General features: G+C 50.5%; 1 long non-coding RNA gene across 1 annotated transcript in view; it reads right to left on the reverse strand.

Moving 5' to 3' along the window:
• Positions 1-12,205: 12,205 nt before the first annotated feature.
• Positions 12,206-22,759, reverse strand: part of LOC147098446 (uncharacterized) — a 101,195-nt gene continuing 90,641 nt past the window's right edge. The window contains exon 5 of the long non-coding RNA XR_015074176.1: positions 12,206-16,469. This is a non-coding gene — a long non-coding RNA (uncharacterized LOC147098446). The remainder of the gene's footprint in view (positions 16,470-22,759) is intronic.

Consider the following 22,759-nt stretch of genomic DNA (forward strand, 5'->3'; position numbering starts at 1 on the left):
CTCTACCCCCCTCTCTCTCTCACTCTACCCCCTCTCTCTCCCCCTCCTCTCTCTCTCCGCCCCTCTCTCTCTTCCCTCCCCTCTCTCTCCTCTCTCCCTCCCCCCTCTCTCTCTCTCTACCCCCTCTCTCTCTCTCTCTCTCCCTCCCCCTCTCTCTCCCCCTCTCTCTCTCTCCCTACCCGCCTCTTTCCCCCTCCCCCCCATCTCTCCCTCCCCCCTCTGCCCCCGTCTCTCTCCCTCCCCCTCCCTCCCCCCTCTCTCTGCCTCCCACCTCCCACCTCCCCCTCTCCTCTCCCAACCCCTCTCCCCCTCCCACCTCTCCCTCCTCCCTCCCTGCCTCTCTGTCTCCCTCCCTCCATCTCTCTCCCTCCTCTCTATCTCCCTTCCTTTCTCCCTGTCACTCTTTCTCACTCTCTCCCTCTGTGGTTCTCAAATTCAAATTCAAATTCAAATCGCTTTATTGGCATGATAAGGTACATCTTATGTTGCCAAAGCATCAAAATACATTTATGGTTGAACACATAAACGCAGTTCTATTCATACATTGTATAAACAGGTATATCCCTGAGTGTATAAATATACATTCGCATTTTTTATATATACTCTTTTCTTAGTTTACTGGTTGTCCCTCTGTTCATGGCAAGCTGTAACATAGTGTGCTGCCAGTGTTACACAGCTTCTCTCCTCTCCCAGTAGGTATGGGAGTTTTGGTTGTCATTCAGATTTCTGAATTCAGGGCATATTTGTGAGAATTTTTGGTAGAAATTCTCCCTGATGCCTGATATTTTTCACAGGCTGTGAGGAAGTGCATCTCTGTCTCCACTACTCCCTGACTGCAGTGAGAGCATATCCTGTCTTCTCTTGGCAGCCTGGTCTGCCTGTGTCTGCCTTTTTCGATCGCTAGGCTATGTTCGCTAAGTCTGTACCTTGTCAAGGTTCTTCTCAGTTTGTTATCCTTTACCATGGTCAGGTAATCAGCTATGTTGTATTGTCTGTTTAGGGCCAAGTAGCAATTGAGTTTGCTTTGGGTTTTTGTTGTTTCTGCCCAATATGTCAGATATTTTTCCTTTTGCTTAGCGACGATTGTGTTGGGTCGAATTCTTTGTGTTACCCTGTCACTGTCCTGGGCTGATTATTGTTAGTATTGTTAGTAGTTACTACGCTGAGTCCCAGGACTAGTTGACTGAGGGTATTCTTCTTTATGGTCTGCTCTTGGCATTTCAGGGCGTCATAGTGATAGCATTGGGGGTTGCTCATTTGAAGGTGATTCAAAATTTGGTGGCTCTTTTTTGGATAGTGATTATTAATGGATATTGGCCTAGTTCCGCCCTGCATGCATTGTTTACTGTTTTCCTTTGAGTCCGGAGGATACTTTTACAGAATTCTGCATGTAGGATCTCAATTGGGTGCTTGTCCCATTTTGCAAATTCTTGTTGTGTTAGCGGTCCCCATACCTCACTGCCATAGAGTGCAATTGGTTCAATTACTGATTTGAAAATTTTGAGCCAAATGCTAATTGGGATTTCTATTTGGATTGATTTTTTGATGGCATAGAAAGCCCTTCTTGCTTTCTCTTTCAGTTCATTCACAGCCAGTTTGAAATTTCCCGTAGAACTGATTTTTAAGCCCAAGTATGTGTAGTTAGTGGTTTGTTCAATTTTGGTTGTTCCTAGTGTGAAATTTATTTTGGGTCCCTGATGTTTGGATCTTTGCTGAAACACAAGGGCCTAGAATTCAGTGGGTTGCGCCAGCCGCTCACGCCATAAAAGGGCTATATTTCTGGCGCTAGACACTTAGCACCTGAACGCAGTCCGATCTGCGCCGACGCCCAAATTCAGTTGACATTTAGCGCCGGCGCAAAATGTTTGCGCCCACTCAGGTGCGCGCGCAGCTTATCACAGAATCACAGAATCACAGAAACCCCACAGTGCAGATAGAGGCCATTTCGGCCCATCGAGCCTGCACCGACACATATCCCACCCGATCCCTGTAACCCCTACACCAACACATATTCCCACCCTATCCCCGTAACACCACGTATTTAATCCCCCTAACACTAAGGGTCAATTTATCATAGCCAATCAACCTAACCCGCACATCTTTGGACTGTGGGAGGAAACCGGAGCACCCGGAGGAAACCCACGCAAACACGGGGAGAATGTGCAAACTCCACACAGACAGTCGCCCGAGGCCGGATTTGAACCCGGGTCCCTGGCGCTGTGAGGCAACAGTGCTAACCACTATGCCACCGTGCTGCCCATATCGTCGCGCAACGCTGTTTGTGCGCCCCAAACCGGAAATTCAGTGGCGCCCGCCCAATGTGGGCGTGGCGCTGCTAAGAACTGTGAGGTGGAATGCAAAAGAGGCCCTGTGGACCTCGGGGAGCGCAAATTAAAGGGCACTTACATTGACCTATAAAGCCCAGCCATTTTGCTGCAATGACTTTACTGCTTTGGATTTCTGGACAGAGACCAAGGGACAGAGGTTACAGATTTGGGACAACATAGGAGGTATTTTTGGCTTCTGGCCAGTGCTTTGACATTTGATTCATTGTGATTTATCTGTTCTCAACTTTATTATGGGGCTGTATGGGGGGCCAACCCTCAGTTGCAGCATTATGTGCGAAGGGCTCGCAGACGCTGTGAGAGAGGGCCAGCCATGCCTAGACGCAGAGGGGCCATCAGGCATCTGCAACGTAGGCCTTACCCACTCAGGCAATACCGGCAGCAGGTGTCCTATCTCACCATGACTGCGGCGCATTGTGTGAAGAGGCTGCGCTTCGGAAGGGAGGTGGTTGCAGAGATCTGCCAGCTGCTTCACACAGATCTGCGTCCACAGCTGATGTGCAGGACGTCTCTCTCGGTGGAAGTGAAGGTCACAGTGGCTCTGAACTTTTATGCAAGCGGCTCCTTCCAAGCCGCTGCTGCGGACATAGCGAACATCTCCCAGTTCGCCGCGCATCGCTGCATCCGGCAGGTCACCGATGCACTTTATGCGAGGAGACACCAATTCATCTCCTTCCCCATGACCCGACAGAGGCAGGAGCAGCGTGCAGTCGGATTTGGCAGGATCGCGGGCTTCCCCATGGTGCAGGGCGCCATTGACTGCACGCATGTGGCTATGCGGGCACCTATCCACAATGCCGAGGATTACCGCAACCGGAAGGGCTACCATTCCTTAAATGTACAGCTGGTGTGTGACCACAGGCAGCGCATCCTAGCTGTCAATGCCCGCTTCCCAGGAAGCAGCCACGATGCATTTATCCTGCGCCAGACTACTGTGGCTGACATGTTCGAGGCACAGCCTCCACCAAGGGGATGGCTTATCGGGACAAGGGCTACCCTTTGTGTACATGGCTCATGACCCCACTCCGCGCACCCAGGACCCCAGCGGAGGAGGCATACAACGAAAGCCATCAAGCCACAAGGAACATCATAGAGCAAACGATAGGTGTCCTCAAGCAACGGTTCCGCTGCCTGGATCGTTCCGGAGGATCTCTTCAGTATTCGCCGGATAGAGTCTCCCAGTTCGTCGTCGTGTGCTGCATGCTGCACAACCTGGCTATCCGCAGGACTCAGGCACTGCCACCTGGCATGATGATGGAGATGATGATGATGGAGGAGGAGGAAGAGGAAGAGGAGGAGGAGGAGGAGGAGGAGGAGGAGGAGGAGGAGGAGGAGGAGGAGGAGGAAGAGGAGGAGGAGGAGGAGGAGGAGGAGGAGGAAGAGGAGGAGGAGGGAGCGACAAGGGCCAAGGGCCGTCCGCCGGGGGCTTATTGATCGACACTTCTAGGCCCCTGTCAGGGAATGGCCTGTGGCAATGAACGCACCTGAGGCAGCCGCTCCGCAAGCCCTCAGCCGGTTAACGCAAAAACCACTTCAAACATGACACCTGGACATGCTGAATAAATCAAAAGCTTTATTTCACAAACTCAGGGCCCTTCCCACATGAAACAGAAAAACAGAAAAGACCCCCAAAAAACAGTCAAAAACGTCTGTCACTCCCAAAAACCTGGGAGGACTAACAAAACTTGCCCATCCAAAAGGCCTTCAACAGCGGCCTTACAAAAATAAGCCCCCCCCACAACAGAGACACCCCCATGAGAACAAAAAATGCCTTGATCCTCGGCCTTAACAAAATAATGCACCCCACAACACAAGCCCCCCAATATAAAAGAAACCGCTCTCACCACACTCTAATGGGTGTGCCGAGAGGGCGAGTCCTTAGACAGGCTTCTCCGGCCCCTGGCCGACCTGCTGCTCCGCCTCAACCTGGGCCCTGCGGGTGTGGCGAGGCTGGGGGAAGGCTCATGAGGGCCACAAAGCGTGTCGGCAGATGCCCTTGGGGGTCGGCCTAGACGAGGCCCGGCCCGGGAGGGGCCGGCTGGTGACTGCTGCAGCTGTCGCTGGGCAGCATCAGTCTTAGCAGCAGCTCGTCGCACCTTGGCTGGGGGAGTGGCAGTGTCGGCAGCACCATTGGGGGCAAGCTGGTTGATGGCAGGTGCGCGCTGCTCGCCAGAGACACTGGCACTCGGCCGGGCTGGCAGTGTAGCAAGCGCAGCAATCTGAGGGAGGCCAGACCGCTGTGCTGCAGCAGGGCGGCGGGTGCCATGGCTGTTAAGTCTGTGAGTTGTTCAAGTAATTAATACTCAGACTTAATCAGTAACAATAAAACAGGTCTTTACTGGTTGGAGGTAGGGACTACACTGAATACAAGATTACTGCACAGTGCTTATATACCGGTGTGTTCACCCCCGGTATTACGTCTACAGCAGCCTGAGAAAGTAGTACATCTCTTAAGGTGGAACAGGTTACATACACAACACTCCTCCCTTCTTAGCTTTATAGTCACCCCCCCATTTAACATAACGTAATAACATATATACATATATAACTTCATGTTTAACGTAACATATCACAGATTCAGTCTCTGCGGAAAACAGTTCACAGATTCAATCTCTGTGGTGTAGTCGGTTCACGTTACTCATTCAATAGTCCTTTCATGGATTTAACAGCTTGAACTTCCGAACTGATTTGGTTCCGTTCGGAGGGATCACGTGTGTGATCTGGTAGAGGTGATAATGGTTCAGATGGGTCATCTTCTGTTTTTACTTTTCCTTTTCTGCTTCTTGGAGACTCTCTGGGCTCCATTGTCAGCTGCCACAGCTGCCAGCTGCATGCGCAGTTCCTCCTTCTCTTCCTCCTTTTTTCGTAGTAGAGCCACCTTCTCCCAATGTTCCGTAGACTTTCGGTGCTCCTCCATGATTTCTGTATGGTGGGAGTCGAAGTTACAAGTTGGGCAGGACAGGACATAGTAATATTCGGAGTCGTCCGACAGGTCAGCGAGAGGGTCGTCTATTTCCTCCATACCCAGCTGGACGTTAGCCAGCTCTTGTTCCAAATCCAGACATCTTTCCTGAAGAGACTTCTTCATGTGTACCTCTGCATCCAGCTTTTTCTGGGCTTTCAGCAAGTCGTTTACTAGTGACCTCATTTGTGATTTTAATACTTCAACTTCCTTTGGAGATTGATTGATCGGACTATGCAATCCCTCTACCGGAGCAGCTGTTTCAGCGGTCTGTTGTTCTACATTGACATGAGTCAGCGTACTTTTGGCATCCAATGGCTGCTCTGTTGCAGTCGTTTCAGTCTGTGTCGTCACATCAGCCATCTCAATGACTTTTGAGAGCTCCGAACCCTTTTCCTTTGAAGATCGCAGCTCGTGTTCAAGTTTTTCCCATTTCAGAGTCTTGTCCCTCAGCATATGAAGGAGTTGGCTGACCGTTAACTCTTCTGACACCAGATTATGGCTCGCACCTTCAGAACCTGAATCAGCTTTGATTCGTTCGGCCTCCTCGCGCAGATGGTTGGTGTGCTCCTGCTCCATTTTCTCCATCAGTTGCTTCTGTTGCCTTTCCAGATTCTCCCACTCTGTAACAAAGAACTTTTTTATTTCATTCATCTCTTGCTCAAAACGGCGAATCATTTGTTCTAATTGCTGTTGTAGTTTGAAATGGAGTTGAGTTCGAGCCCAGTGTCCCTCAAGAATGTGCATATCAGTAGACTTGACAGACTCAGAATTCTCTGTTAAACTATGTTGTTGTTGCTCAGTGGAATTCTGTGCTGAAACTTTGTCTTTTGCACATGGGTTGGTCTTACCATCATCAGTTCTAGAGTCTGGGCTGATTATCTGCACCGAGTTCTCACTCTTTATGGCTTTTAGCGAATGCCAGTCCATATTTATGTTTCTAAACCACTCCCGGCCTAGTAGTGGTGGACCTCCCTCCGGTAGCACATATAAGTCCATTATTTGACTTCCTTCGCCCTTGTTGGCCACTGCAACCTTTATTGTCCCGATGGGGTACACTCTCTGCCCCGTGTAGGTTGTCAATATAATCTCCGTATCCTGTAGGGGAATATGTTGGAATAACCTTCTGTAATCTTTCTTATTCATGACCGACAATGCCGATCCAGTGTCCAATTCCATTTTTACTTGGACTCCTTCTATCTGAAGAGTAACCCAAATTGTCTGGAGGTCTGCACCCTTACCAACGTTGAGTACCCTTAAGCTAGCCAGTTCAATACTGCTTAAGCCAGCCAGTTCATTACTGCTAGCGTCTGAATCGGACTCCTGTTCGGCCACCTTGTGTACTTTTGCGTATTTTCCTTGCGGTGACTTCTTGTTGCTGGTCTTCTTCCCTGACCTGCATACTCTAGCTATATGTCCAAGCCTACCACAAGTTCTACATTCTTGGTTTTTAAACCAACACTGGTTCTGATCATGTGTTGTCTTTCCACAACGATAACATTTGCCAGAACTCACACCCAATTTGTGTGCACTGAGCTCCGGTGACCGTAGCTGCATTACTGCCGTGCCTCTCGCTGCGGCTTCGTGTGCTGCTGCCATAGTGACCGCCTTCTCAAGCGTCAGCTCATTCTCCTCGAGCAGTCGCTTTTGTGTATCCTGTTTAAATAAACCACACGCAAATTTGTCTCGTAGTGCATCTGTCAGTCCCGTTCCAAACTGGCAATATTTTGCTAATTTACGCAATTCCAGCAAATATTCAGCATTGCTTTCATGCTGTAGCTGCCTTCTGTCGTAAAATTTAAATCGTTCCGCTAGCATCAGCGGCGTGGGGTTTAGATGATCTTTCAGGACAGTAACAATCTCATCGAACGTCTTATCTGCCGGTTCATCTGGTGATAACAGGTGTTTCAATTGCCCGTATGTCTTCGCACCCATTAAATTTAATAATGTTAGTGCTTTATCAGCCTCACGAATTTTATTGGCCTTACAATAATTTTTAACTCGTTCAACATATATGGCCCAATCTTCGATGTCACTATCAAAGTTGCTAATATTCCCGTGTTTAGGCATTGTAGTACTTTATCAGATTTGCAATTTCTCAGATTTTTTTTTTTACTGCTATCAAAGATGGCGGCTTCCCGCTCTTGCCGTCGTCCTCCGCCCACAAAATGGCGGTTTTTCCGCGCTTGGCGGTCTTCACCCGTCCCCCGACGCCGTCTCCCTTCAGCCCCCGAGTGCGGCCCTTATCTCCGCCGCGATCGATGGCCCGCGCTTTTCACCGCGGCTCTCGCGCCTTCAGTGTCTGCCGACGCTGCGCCTTTCAGCCCGAGTGCGGCCCTTATCAGGGATTTCGATCGATGGCCCTTATACCTCCGACTTCCCCCAGCCCTGTCTTTGCAGCCAACGCTGCTTGGCTTACCCACCACCGAGGTTGAAAAAGAAGCTGCAGGATGTCTTCTGTCCTCCAGTTTTCAGTCGCTGATGGAGGCTTCAGGGTCCTAATGCCTGTCGCTTCCAGTGGGGTGGTGAGATTTGAAACCTCTCTTCAACGTCCTGTCTGTGGACGAAGCCGCTGTGGAATAACTGCCGCAGGGTAAGAACCTGAGTCGTCGCCAGTGTTAAGTCTGTGAGTTGTTCAAGTAATTAATACTCAGACTTAATCAGTAACAATAAAACAGGTCTTTACTGGTTGGAGGTAGGGACTACACTGAATACAAGATTACTGCACAGTGCTTATATACCGGTGTGTTCACCCCCGGTATTACGTCTACAGCAGCCTGAGAAAGCAGTACATCTCTTAAGGTGGAACAGGCTTAAGCTCTCTTAAGGTGGAACAGGTTACATACACAACAATGGCGATGCCTCCATGCCACAGTGAGTGTGGCAGAAGTGAGTGCCCGAACTGCCCTGGTATGTGCCCGCATCAGCTCTGCCAGTGTGTGGACGGCACCACTCATCTCGCGAGTCGCGTCCTGCGCTGCCGCCAGTTGCTGCACACCCCTGTCGTGCGCTGTGGCCAGTTGCTGGACACCCCTGTCGTACGCTGCCGTGAGTTGTTCGAACCCCCTGGCCTGTGATTCCCCGAAAGCCACCACACTCTGAGCCAGGGACTCAATGGCGTGAGGCATCTGTTCGACCACCCCCATGAACTCTTGGTGGCGCCGCTCAGACGCCGCCGACATCTCATCGAGGACGCGCACCTCCTGGGCGAGGACCGTGTCCGGACTGGAGGGCGGACTCTCCCTTCGGGGAGAAGGCCGCCGAGCTGGCCGACCCTTCCCGCGTGCGTCGACCCCACTTGGGCCAGGTTGTGCCCTCCCCTCCAACACCTCCCCCCTCTGGGGAGAAGGCTGGCGTGCTGCCGGACACTTCCCGCGTGCGTCCACCCTACTGGGACCAGCTTCGGCCCTCCCCTCCAACACCTCCCCCTGGCTCTCCTGCAGGCCAGACGTCTCCCCTCCATTGCCATCCCCTGGCGAGGAGGAGGGTTCCCCCGATGTGCCGCCTTCCTCCTGGTCCTCGACGTCCTCCTCCTCCAAGGGCCTGGCTCTCTGCGCTTCAGGGACCACCTCCTCCTCACCAGCTGAAAGCAGGAAGGCACAAGAGTAGCTTTAGAGTGAGGACAGGCCGTCAGCGAGGGAGGCCTGAGTGGTGCATTATGCGCATTTGTCGGTCAGTGGGAAAGGATGTAGATCTGAAGCGCGAGGGCAATGAGAGAGGTGCAACCGGTCATGTCCTTACCAGTGGGTACCAGTACAGGGTCCGCCTCGCCGATCGCGACAGGGCCAGTCACCCGGCCACGCATGAGTCGTGCCACGCTCTCCTCCAGATCAGTGAGCGCCTGGTACTCGGGACGGCCTCCACCAGTGACAGCCTGGCTCCTTACATTGCTCGCCAGCTTGGCCTGCAAGAGAAAGGACGGCCTCTAAGTACAGTGTGGTGCCCTGTCGCTGTGTGCACTGCCTCCCATGGTCGAATAGCTTGGCCAGTGTGGTGCCCTGTCACTGGGTGCACTGCCTCCCATGGTGGAATAGCTTGGCCAGTGTGGTGCCCTGTTGCTGGGTGCACTGCCTCCCATGGTGGAATAGCTTGGCCAGTGTGTTAAGTGCAGAAAGTGCTATTGATAAACATGCAAGTGCCATTGCTGCGGGAGTGGTTAAAAAGGCTTATGGGATACTTGCCTTCATTAGCAGAGGCATAGAATATAAGAGCAGGGAGGTTATGATGGAGCTGTACAAAACGCTGGTGAGGCCACAGCTGGAGTACTGTGTGCAGTTCTGGTCGCCTCACTATAGGAAGGATGTGATTGCTTTGGAGAGGGTGCAGAGAAGATTCACCAGGATGTTACCTGGGATGGAGCGCCTCAGCTATGAAGAAAGACTCAACAGGCTGGGGTTGTTTTCCTTGGAGCAAAGGAGGCTGAGGGGGGACCTGATTGAGGTGTACAAAATGATGAGGGGCATAGATAGGGTAGATAAAGAGGAACTTTTCCCCTTAGTAGGTGGTTCAATAACAAGGGGGCACAGATTCAGGGTAAGGGGCAGGAGATTTAGGGGGGATTTGAGGAGGAACTTTTTCACCCAGAGGGTGGTTGGAAGCTGGAACTCACTGCCTGAAAGGGTGGTAGAGGCAGGAACCCTCACAACATTCAAGAAGCATTTGGATGAGCACTTGAAATGCCATTGCATACAAGGCTATGGACCAAATGCTGGAAAATGGGATTAGACTGGACAGGGAGGGATGGGCGGCGCAGACACGATGGGCCGAAGGGCCTCTTTCTGTGCTGTAAAACTCTATGGCCTAGAAATTGGGTTCTGGTCTTGCCAGGGCTGTAGCGCCAGAAAGTTTGCGCCAGCGGTAATGCGGCAGCGCCCGACGAAAATTCGGGTGCGCCGGGCCCAGACGGCGGCGGGCGCTAAAACCCTCCTTTAGCGCCTCAAAACGGGCGTCAACTTGGGTTTCCCGGCGCTAATCCCCCGCTGCGGCACCCGATGCGGTGCGGCAGGCGGGGGAACTGCAGGCCTCCTCCTCCTGTTAAGGAGGAGCTGCCTGCAGCCGACAACTGTCCGGCGGATTGACCCGACATCTGAGCCCGGCACCTCGGGGAAGTGCCGGGCTCGCATGAGACACTGATCAGGGCCGCGGGGGGGGAATGCAGGAGTCCGGGAAGGGAGGTGCGGGCAGGCGGCCGCCGGGAACGCGGCCGGCTGCCGCTCCACCTTTATGCGCCGGCGCACACTGGGGGAAGACTCTGTTGCCAGAGTCTTAGTTGCGCCTGCCACGGGCGAGGCGGGCGCAACTGAATTTCGGCTTGGGGCCGGGTTACCACGGCAACCGGGACGCTGCGCACACCGATGACGTCATCGGTGCCGGCGCAGCGCTACCGGTCTACCGCCGCGGAAGGGCCCCAGGCAATTTAGGAACCGGCGCCAATTGCAGCGCTAGGCCCTCTAGCGCCGCAAAATCGGTGCTAAGGGCACTGAATTTCTAGGCCTATGACTCTATGACTATGATTAGGCCTTTGAGGTCCCTTTGCCCATAATGTGAGGTGCATATGCAAGGATGAGGGGGACACTGGAAAGGGTACTCACCTTGACCATCCGAGTGAGGTCGTTGAACTTCTTGCGGCATTGGTCCGCACTCCTGGGGACATCACAGGTGGATGACACCCTGCGGGCGATTTTGCCCCAGGCTCTCCTGTACTGGCTCCTGGGAGCCTTCCTGCCACTGTCCGGGCACAAGATCTCTCTTTTGTTTTCGACACCATTAATCAGCACCCTCAGAGCATGCTCTGAGAAGCGCTGCGCTCGTTCACGGGCCCTCTCCATGGCTCCAGGCGCTATTTTGGCCCACCAGCAGTGTTGAGGCCTGGCTGCAGGGCTCCAGTATGCAGGGCGTGACAGCAGTCAAAGTCGACCCTTCCCCCTTTAAGAGCTGGCCGGCGTCAGGGTGTCTGCTGTCAATCAAAACATGACCGCACCTGCGCTGCGCCCGGCTTCGGCGTTATTAGGCCGCATCGCTGGCTTAGCGCCGGAACACAGCATTTCAACGCCAGTTTCAGCGCTCGGCCAAACTTAGGGCCAACTCTACTGAATTTCGGCGATGTGGCCTACACTTTCCGGCGGGCGCTAACTTTAGCGAGCGCCCGACTTTAGCGCCCCAAAAATGTCCAGACTGAATTTCTAGGCCAAGGACTTTGGTTTTTTGGGGATTTATTGTCAGGGCCCAAGTCTGGCAGTACGACTCTAGCAGGTCCAGGTTCTGCTGTAGACCCTCCTTAGTTGGTGACAGCAGAACCAGGTCGTCTGCATAGAGGAGGAATTTAACCTTGGATTCATATAGGGTGAGGCCGGGTGCTGTAGATTGTTCAAGTAGTTTTGCCAATTCATTTATGTAAATATTAAAGAGTGTCGGTGAGATTGGCGAGCCCTACGTCACCCCCCGCCCCTGTGGAAAGTATTTTGTTTGTTTGTCTCCAATTTTAACTGCACATTTGTTGTTTGTATACATTGATTTAATTACATCATATGTTTTTCCTCCTACCCCGCTTTCAATAAGTTTCAGGAATAAACCGTCATGCCAGATGGAGTCGAAAGCCTTCTGGAAATCTATAAAGCATGCGTAGATTTTGCTCTTGTTATTGTGAACGTGTTTGTCAATTAGGGTCTGTAGGGTGAAGATATGATCTGATGTTCTATAGTTTGGCAGGAATCCAATTTGGCTTTTACTCTCTCTCCCACCCTCCATCTCTCTTCCTCCCTCTCTCTCGCACCATCTCCCTCTCCTTTCACATTCATTTGCTTCACATTTCTCTGCTGGCAGTTGAAGGAAAGGTGTTGAGACAGGTTGTGACAAAACTGAACAAGAGAATAAGCAAGTGAAGTATCAACAACAACAATTGTTTTTATATAGCGCCTTTAATGTAGGAAAATGTTCCAAGGTGCTTCACAGGAGCGATTATCAAATAAAATTTGACACCGAGCCACATAAGTACAAATTAGGGCTGATGTCTGAAAGCTTGGTCAAAAAGGCAGGTTTTAAGGAGCGTCTTAAAGGCTGAGAGAGAGGGTTTAGGGAGGGAATTCCAGTGTGTAGCCTAGGCAGCTGAAGGCACGGCCGCCAAAGATGGAGTGATTATAATCAGGGATGCTCAAGAGGACAGAATTAGAGGAGCGCAGAGATCTTGGAAAGAAAGAAAGAAAGACTTGCATTTATATAGCATCTTTCACGACCACCGGGTGTCTCAGTGCTTTACAGCCAATGAAGTACTTTTGAAATGTGGTCACTGTTGAAATGTATGAAGCACGGTACTCAATCTGTGCACAGCAAGGTCCCACAAAAAGCAATGTGGTAATGGCCAGATAATCTGCTTTAGTGATGTTGATTGAGGGATAAATATTGGCCAGGACAATATTGGAGGGTTGTGGAGCTGGAGGAGATTACAGAGATAGGGAGGGGCGAGGCCACTGAGAGACCTGAAATCAAGGATGAGACTTTTAAAATCAAGACTCTGCTTAACCCGGAGCCAATGTAGGTCAGCGAGCACAGGGGTGATGGGAGAATGGGACTTGGTGCGAGTTAGGACACGGGCAGCCGAATTTTGGTTGACCACAAGTAGGGTGGAATGTGGGAGGCCAGCCAGGAGTGTGTTGGAATAGTCGAGTCTGGAGGTTACAAAGGCATGGATGAGGGTTTTGGCCGTGGATAAGCTGAGGCAGGGGCGGAGACGGGCGATGTTACGGAGGTGGCCTAAGTAATGGCGTGAATATGTGGTCGGAAGCTCAACTTATGGTGAAATATGACACCAAGGTCACGAACAGTCTGGTTCAGCCTGAGACATTTGCCAGGGAGAGGGGTGGAGTTGTTGACCAGGGAATGGAGTTCGTGGCAGGGACCAGAGACAATGGCTTCGGTCTTCCCAATAATTAGTGGGAGGAAATTTCTGCTTATCCAGAATTGTATGTTAGACAAGCAGTCTGACAATTTAGAGACAGTGGAGCAGTCGAGAGAGGTGGTGGTGAGGTGGAGCTGGGTGTCGTCAGCATACATGTGGAAACTGACGCTGTGTTTTCGGATGATGTCGCCAAGGGGCAGCATGTAGATGAGAAATAGGAGGGGCCCAAGGATAGATCCTTGGGGGACACCAGAGGTAACGATGCGGGAGCGGGAAGAGAAGCCGTTGCAGGTGATTCTCTGGCTACGATTAGGTAGATAAGAATGGAACCAGGCGAGTGCAGTCCCACCCAGCTGGACGATGGTGGAGAGGCATTGTTGAAAGATGGAGTGGTCAATCGTGTCAAAGGCTGCAGATAGGTCGAGAAGGACTAGTTTACCATGGTCACAGTCACAAAGGACGTCATTTATGACTTTGATGAGAACCATTTCGGTACTGTGGCAGGGACGAAACCTGATTGGAGGGAATCAAACATGGAATTGTGGGAAAGATGGGCACAGATTTGGGAGGCGACAACACATTCAGGGACTTGAGAGGAAAGGGAGGTGGGAGATGGGGCGGTAGTTTGCAAGAACAGAGGGATCAAGCTTTGTTTTTTTCGATAGAGGTGTGAAGATTTGAGGGAGAGGGGGACTGAACCCGAGGAGAGAGAACCGTGAACAATATCAGCTAACATGGGCGCAAGGAAGGGAAGTTTGGTGGTCAGTAGTTTGGTTGGAATAGGGTCGAGGGAGCAGGAAGTGGGTCTCATGGACAAGATGAGCTCAGAGAGGGCACGAGGGGAGATTGGAGAGAAACTGGAGAAAGATGCCAGTTCAGAGGAATCTTAGAGGAAGTTTGGCCCGGTTAGCAGTGGATAATAGAAGCCGGGGGGTTATCTTTGAATTCCAGACAGGTCCTGGAATAGTGAGCAGTTTTGCTTTATGTGGTCCAGCCAGATCTGGTGATGAATGACTAAACCAGTTGTTCTCCATATCTGTTCAAGTCTGCATCACTTGGACTTAAGGGAGCAAAGATCAGGGCCGTACCGGGAGAATGGCCAGGGTGAGAGAGAGTAATGGTTTTAATGGGGACTAGGACTTCAAAGGTGGACACGAGGGCGTGGTTAAGCAGATCGGTAGCTGCAGTAATTTGGTGAATGGAGGGCCAAAGGATAGAGTTGGGATATTGAAAGTGAATTGGGAGACAGTTTTTTGCAGGCATGGACACAGAAGGAAGTAGGATTGGTAGGGGGAAAAGGGATGTGGGTGCAGAGTGATACAAGGAAGTGGTCAGAGTTGACCTTATCTGTGATTCACACGATGGGAGTACTGAAGCCACGAGAAATGGCAAGGTCAAGGAGCTGGCTGTGAATATGGATTGAGAATTTTATATGGAGGGAGAGATTAAGGGAGGATAGCAGGGCAGTGAACTCAGAGAAGAGGGAGCATGATGTATGAGATGGAGGTTGAAATCACCAAGCATGAGAAGTCACTCAGTGCAGAGGCTAAGTTAGGAGAGCAGTGAAGATATCTCGGTGATAGAAATTTTATGGTACTTGGGTGGGCAACGAGGATTTTAAATGAGAAGTGACAGGGGTGGAACAAAGTGAGATGCTCAAAGGGAGAAAAAGTGCTGGACGAGTAGGGGGACAGACCAAGGTGTGATTTGGTGATGAGAGCCACGCCATCACCACGGCGGTTCAGAGCGGGGCGAGTGGTGGAAGGTATAGCCAGGTGGGGACGTTTCTTTTAAGGATAAGGTGTCATCACCCCTCAGCCAGGTTTCCGTCAAGGCCATGATGTCGATGCAATCATCCACAATAAGCTCATGGATGGCAACAGCCTTGTTCATAAGTGAATGGACATTCTGGAGGGAGATGCAGAGAGTGGCGGTGATTGCTGATCCACTGCCAGCATCCACAGGGTCAGCGCTCGGAGGGGTGAGTTGGACGGGGAGATTAGCAGGAATGACCCCCCAGCGGGCACGTTGGGTGGGAAGTTTGGTGAGAGATTTGGATGGGACAGTTGGGGTTGCTGCTCGTAAGGAGGCAGCGATGAGTGCCTCGATGGGCCCTCTGGAGGATGCCAAGAGAGGCACAGAGGGAAGCTATAGGCTTATCTAAGAGCGAGTCAAGCCTGGCATGGCAACAGGAAAGTAGGAAGTTCGAGGAGTAATGAAGGAGTGGGGTAGGGATTTGGAAGGGCAGAGCACCCGAGAGAAGAGAGATGAAAGTCGGCATGATGACAGGAGAGAGTGGTCAGGGAGGGATAGAGAGAAAAGAAAAAGGGGCAGAAAATAGTTCAAATAGAATTGATGATCTCGGGTACGGAGTGGCAGCCATAACGAGCAAGTGATTGGACATAATGAAAACTCAAGTTACATAGGCCTGGTTACATAGCAATTATTAGGATACATATATCCTGGTAGTAACAGAGAGTTAAAGTCAGACGTCCCGAGGTGGGATAAATTTGATGCAGGTAGGGTGGAGTCGGCATCGAGCATTGACAAACTATTGTCCAAGTTCGGAGGCAGGTGTGACGGGCAAGTGAAGTCCAGAAGCAATTTGAAGTGTAGATTATCGGAGGACGCACTGCTGGAGGTATTTCCGTGGGAGTGAAGATCCAGGAGGTGTGCAGAACCGTTTGTGGGCCAGGAGAAAAACGGCGGCGAAGTTTGAGGTCACCCTAACATCCAGAGATGGCGGAGAAACGTACTTCGGCCCAGGAGAGTAAAACGCTAGCCAGGAACCAGATTGTAGCTGAAGCTGAAAAACCAGTAGAATCAGTAGGCCAGTCACAGGCCCTGCAGGAACACCAGCCGTGGGGGAAGGGCTGAGCAAAGTTACCTTAAAATTTACGCAACTGAGCAGCAGATCAGAGGCACAGCAGATGAGTCTTAGCGCGTAGTCCTATTGTAGTCCAGTACAGAAGCGTAGTCTTGATGTCCAGAGAACTCCAGGAATGTGGAAGCCAAACTTGAGAAGAGATGCAGTGCTCACAGAGCAAAGCAGACAGCAGGCATGGTCGGGGGATGAGCAGTGACGGTTTAAACTAGCAGTTAACTTGTAGTTGGGGCTTAAAATGCACCCACTATTGGAGCCAGGGGATTGGGGAGAAAGGGTCAAGGATGAGAGCGGATGGCCAAGGACAGAGGTGTAGAGTAAGGAGCACCCGAAGGAGCTGACTGCTCAGGAGCCATCTCGAACACTCAAACAGCTGACAGCTCCCTAAAAAAGAGAAACAAAACAGGAAGACTTTAAGTAAAGAAAGCCAGCACAAGCATACGCTGAAGATCACAGTACTCAGGGAGTTGGTTAAGAAATGGACCGGAGACAGCCTGGGAATACCAGGTGCAGTAGGCTGTTCTTGCCAGCAGAGGCTGCTCTCAGCCATGCAAATTCACCCTGCTTTCATGCACCAAACATTGTGCTCCTCGCTCTCACTCCCTTGACATTTAGCTCTCACACGCTTTATCTCTCCGTCTATTTTCACTTGCTTCGCTTTTCCCTGCTGGCACGAAACAGAGTGCGACAAATCAGAACAAGAGAATAAAAGTCTACAGCCACACTGCAGACTCTGTCACTGTGTGTGTAGTCTCTGTCACTGTGTGTGTAGTCTCTGTCACTGAGTGTGTGCAGACTCTGTCACTGTGTGCGTGTGTGTAGACTCTGTCACTGTGTGCGTGTGTGCAGACTCTGTCACTGTGTGCGTGTGTGTAGACTCTGTCACTGTGTGCGTGTGTGCAGACTCTGTCACTGTGTGCATGTGTGCAGACTCTGTCACTGTGTGCATGTGTGCAGACTCTGTCACTGTGTGTGTATTCTCTGTCACTGTGTGTGTAGACTCTGTGTGGTAAACCACTAATCTGCCTGTACAGAGCATGTCTGGGCATGCCTCAGCTGGCTCCGCCCCTGGCTCCACCCCTAAGCCCAGGTATAAAGGTGATTGACCTCCAGTCCCCCTGGCTTTAAGGATCGGTCTACCAGCAGAGGCATGCTCGTATTCTTTTGTTAATAAAAGCCTACTTGTTATAAGTTTAACTCTTAGTCTTCTGGAGTTATTGATGGCGCATCACTCTGTCACTGTGTGTGTGTAGACACTGTCACTGTGTGTGTGTAGTCTCTGTCACTGTGTGTGTGTAGTCTCTGTCACTGTGTGTGTGTATAGACTCTGTCACTGTGTGTGTGTAGTCTCTGTCACTGTTTGTGTGTGTGTAGACTCTGTCACTGTGTGTGTGTAGGCTCTGTTACTGTGTGTGTGTAGACTCTGTCACTGTGTGTGTGTGTAGGCTCTGTTACTGTGTGTGTCTAGACTCTGTCACTGTGTGTGTGTGTAGACTCCGTCACTGTGTGTGTATAGACTCTGTCACTGTGTGTGTGTAGTCTCTGTCACTGTTTGTGTGTGTGTAGACTCTGTCACTGTGTGTGTGTGTAGGCTCCGTCACTGTGTGTGTATAGACTCTGTCACTGTGTGTGTGTAGTCTCTGTCACTGTTTGTGTGTGTGTAGACTCTGTCACTGTGTGTGTGTGTAGGCTCTGTTACTGTGTGTGTGTAGACTCTGTCACTGTGTGTGTGTAGACTCTGTCACTGTGTGTGTGTGTAGACTCCGTCACTGTGTGTGTGTGTAGACTCTGTCACTGTGTGTGTCTAGACTCTGTCACTGTGTGTGTGTGTGTAGACTCTGTCATTATTAAGTACAGAAACATATCAGAACATGTTGTGGAGCAATTTACTGCTAAAATGAATGGAGAAACCAAAGTAATAAATATGCCTCTAGACTGGTTATTACCGGAGATTTATTCCTAATTTTGCTTCAATAGTGTCTCCCCTGACAGACTTGACGCAGAAGCGCAGATCCAACATGGTGCAGTGGTCTCCAGATGTGAGGCCCTTTGGTCTGCCTGCGCCCCGTCCCGGAGGTCGGAGCTGAGGGGGGAGATATGTGAGCTATGGGGGCGGATTGTTCTGGATGGACGGTATGTGGCCACCAGATGGAGACAAAGTCCCCCTCTCACTCCAATTCAGGTGAAGGCCACACCCACCTCCAACACACCTGAGGCAAATCTACCAATTAGTTCAAAAGGCAAACTAGTGCATCCCTTCAGGGCCAGTGCCTGAGGACAGAGCCGGGACTGCTGTTGAGGGCCGACTTGCAGTTGCCACAGAGAGGTCTACTATTGAACCCGGGTGGAATATTCTTTACTCCTGAGAGCCTGTTATGATCCCTGGACCGGCTAAGAAAGATCCAGTGGTAAAGTAACTCTGGCTTATTGTTTTTTGAAGAAAATTGATTTAAGGACTGCCGTCCTAACCACCCGGGGCGGGTGATGGTATTGTTCTTCATTTTTCTCTGAACGTCGTATGTTTTTTGGATTTTGCCAGACGTGAACCTTTTTTTTCCCCGTTTCCTAAAAATAAAACACAACTAATTGCTGTTTTTCATTTACCAACCTATTGACTGTGCTTGTGTCCTCACCGCCCCCCCCCCCCCCCCGCATCAACACACCCTTCAGTCTAGGTTGTGGTTGATTACAGTATGTAGACTCTGTCACAGTGTGTGTGTGTATATAGACTCTTTCAATATTTGTGTGTGAGCGGCAGCGGAGAGCCAGAGTGACCAAGTACTCTAAACAGAGCGGGGTCAGCGAGCCAGAGCGGCAGGGTACTTTAGACAGAGCCGAAGCGGAGAGCCAGAGCAGAGTACATTAAGTCTGCTAAATAGAGGCAAGGCAGGGCAGCTCGGTCCCGTGATTTGGCCATGTGTGATATCCTGGATGCTTCATGCGGCCTGGACGACCACATGTGCCGATAATGTCGGCAACTGCAGCAACTCGAGCTCCAGGTTTCGGACCTTGAGCGGAAGCTGGAGTCACTACAGTGCATCCGCAAGGCTGAGAAACACTTGGAAAACATGTTTCTGGAAGTGTTCACCCCGCAGCCTCGGAAATTTCAGGCAGAGAGGGCATGGGTGACTGCCAGACAGGGAAGGCTGACCAGGCAGGTAGGGCAGGAATACCCAGAGTGCAGCTCGCTCGCTAACTCGTTCACACTTCTGGAAACTGCTGGGGGTGATGGCTCCTCTGGACGAGCAGCCAGAGCCAAGGCCGCGGCATCACGGGTGGCTCAGGTGCACAGGGGTGGAAGGAAGACACGTGGAAGAGTAATAGTGGTAGGGGATTCGATAGTTAGGGAGCAGAGAGGCACTTCTGCGGCCATAGATGTGACTCCAGGATGGTATGTTGCCTCACTGGTGCCAGGGTCAAGGGTATCACTGAGTGGCTGCAGGACACTGAGGGGGGAGGGTGAACAGCCTGAGGTCGTGGTCCACATCCGCACCAATGACATAGACAGAAAAAGGGATGAGGTCCTGCAGGCAGACTATAGGGAGCTAGAGAGAGATTAAAAAGCAAGACCTTAAAGGTAGTAATCTCCGGATTACTCCTGGTGCCACGTGCTAGTGAGTACAGGAATAGGAGGATAGAGCAGATGAATGCCTGGCTGGTGAGATGGTGCAAGGGGGAGGGCTTTAGATTCCTGAGGCATTGGGACCATTTCTGGGGAAGGTGAAACCTGTACAAGCCGGATGGGCTACACCTCAACAGAGCCTGGACCAATATCCTCACGGGGAGATTTGCTAGTGCTGTTGGGGGGGATTTAAACTAGCTTGGCAGGGCGATGGACACCAGCTTATAGGAGTGGAGGGGAGGAATAAGGTGCATAAAAGAGTGAGTGTGTTGGCTAGTACTAGAGAAGAAAGTAGCACCAGAGGTGGAAGTAGTACCATATTAGATCGGAGCAGACTAAGAAAGACTACGAAAAATTCAAAAATGGGTTTAGAATGCATGAACATAAACGCACAAAGTGTGGTGAATAAGGTTGGTGAGCTACAAGCACAATTAGCTGTGTGGCAATATGATGTAGTGGCAATAAAGGAAACGTGGCTTAAAAATGGTGAGGACTGGGCACTTAATATTCAAGGGTACAAGGTGTTCAGAAAAGATAGGGGAAGAAAAAAGAGAGGTGGGGTGGCAGTGCTGATTAAGGAAGACATTGTAGTGTTGGATAGGGAGGATATTCTTGAGGGGACAAGGGCAGAATCCATTTGGTTAGAGTTGAAGATCACGCTCCTGGGGGTATTCTATAGGCCTCCAAATAGTGAGAGGGAGGTAGAGGAGCAAATCTGCAGGGAAATCAGAGATATGAAAGAGCTATAGTGTGGTGATATTGGGGGACTATAATTACCCAAATATCGATGGGATAATGTTAGAGTAAAGGGAAAGGAGGGGGAGGAATTTCTGAAATGTGTTCAGGAGAATTTCCTTTACCAATATGTTCTTGGCCCAACTAGGAAGGAGGCATTGCTGGATCTGGTGCTGGGGAATGAGGTGGGCCAGTTCGATCAAATGTTTGTGGGCGAACACTTGCGTACGAGTGATCATCTTATCATAAGATTTAGATTAGTAATGGAGAGGAGCAAGGAACAATCTAGAGTGGAACTTCTAAACTGGAATAGGTCTAACTTCAATGGGATGCGAAAGGATCTAGCCAGGCTAAAGTGGAACATAGAAACATAGAAACTAGGAGCAGGAGTAGGCCACTCGGCCCTGCTCCGCCATTCAACGAGATCATGGCTGATCATCCAAACCCTAGCACCCGGTCCCTACACCGACAGCCATCCCACCCAAGCCCTATCCCCGTAACCCCGTAACCCCACGTATTTAACCCCCCCTAACACTAAGGGTCAATTTAAATTTTTTTTTTTTTTATCATGGCCAATCAACCTAACCCGCACATCTTTGGACTGTGGGAGGAAACCAGAGCACCCGGAGAAAACCCACGCAAACACGGGGAGAATGTGCAAACTCCACACAGACAGTCACCCGAGGCCAGATTTGAACCTGGGTCCCTGGCGCTGTGAGGCAACAGTGCTAACCACTATGCCACCGTGCTGTCCTAGGACCAAAGACTGACAGGAAAAACTATAATGGAACAATGGGTGATCTTTAAGGTGGAGATGTTCCATGTGCAGGCTAGGTACATTCCAACAAGAGGGAAGGGTAAGGGAACCAAAGCAAGTTTGGATGATGAGGGAGATAGAGAAGATGATGGGAACCAGAGCAAGGGTTCCTTGGAAGACATGGGAGATAGAGCAGATAATGAAACAAAAAAAAAGGGTTTATGATGAATGACAGGTGAATTCTTCAAGGGAGAACCAGACCAAATACAATACGGAGAGGGGAAGTGAAGATGAAAATAAGATTGGCAAAGACAGAATATGAGAGTAGAATGGCAGTTAACATAAAAGGGAACCCAAAAAACTTCTACCGGCATGTAAACAGTAAGCGGGTAGTACGAGGCAGGGTGGGGCCTATTAGGGACAAAGACGGTGATATATGTTTAGAGGTGCAGGGCACGGCTAGAGTACATGATGAGTACTTTTTATTGGTGTTTACTAAAGAGGTGGATGCTGACAAAATATCGGTAGAAGTGGAAAAGGTAGAGGTAATGGATCGGGTGAAAATTGATAGACTGGATGTACTAGACAGACTGGGTATGCTTAGAGTGTACAAGTCACCTTGTCTAGATGGCTTGCATCCCAGGTTGCTAAGGGAAATGGGGGAGGAGACAGCAGAAGGGCTTGCCATCATTTTCCAATCTTCCCTAGATGTGGGGTAGGTGCCTGAGGATTGGAAAGTGGCAAATGTGACACCATTGTTCAAGAAAGGGTGTAAGGACTGTAAAGTCTGTGGGTTGTTTAGTTAATTAATACACAGACTACCAGGGTAACTTAAAACAGGACTTTACTATTCGAAGGTCAGGGCGAATCTGCCCAATAAATCCTGACACAGCACTTATATACCGGTGTGGTCACCGTCGGTATTGCAGTATACAGAAGCCAACAAAGTAGTGCAACACCTAAAGTAGTTCTCTTAAAGGTGGACGGTTACATACAATAGTTCTCTTAAAAGTAGACGGGTACATACACTACAATCCTCCCTTTTTAGCTTACAACATACTGATTCCCCATTAAACATACATTATAACATATATACAACTTTATGCAAGACAGTTCACAGATTCAGTCTCTCTGGAGGTTTCCGGACTCTGTCCGGATAACGCCTCGGTGGTGTCGTAACTCCCGGCGAGGTAGCAGGTGCTTCTGGCAAGGTCGATTCGGCTTGAAGGACAGTGTCAGGTTCATCTGATTCCAGTATTACCAGATCGGAGGTAGGTGTTCTGGGTATCTCTGTCTCAACATTAACCGTGCAAGGTGGTGGAGTAGATTGGCCATTTGTGGCTGACCCTATGATCTGGTCAACATGGCGCCTTATTATACTGTCCCCAATGTCCACCGTATACATCAACGGCCCTAGCCTTTTTCCAATAGTTCCAGGCTGCCATTTCTCGGTACGGTAGTCCCGGGCCAAAACTTGTTGACCTATCTGAAAAGATCTAGTTGGCCTTTCATTCATGCCCTGGAATTGCCGGTTCTCTATGTCCCTTCTGATGTTTGGCT

Source organism: Somniosus microcephalus, chromosome 29 (genome assembly GCF_052327205.1).
Source record: "Somniosus microcephalus isolate GS21.2 chromosome 29, FLI_Smic_1.0, whole genome shotgun sequence".
Classification (NCBI taxonomy): Eukaryota; Metazoa; Chordata; class Chondrichthyes; order Squaliformes; family Somniosidae; genus Somniosus; species Somniosus microcephalus.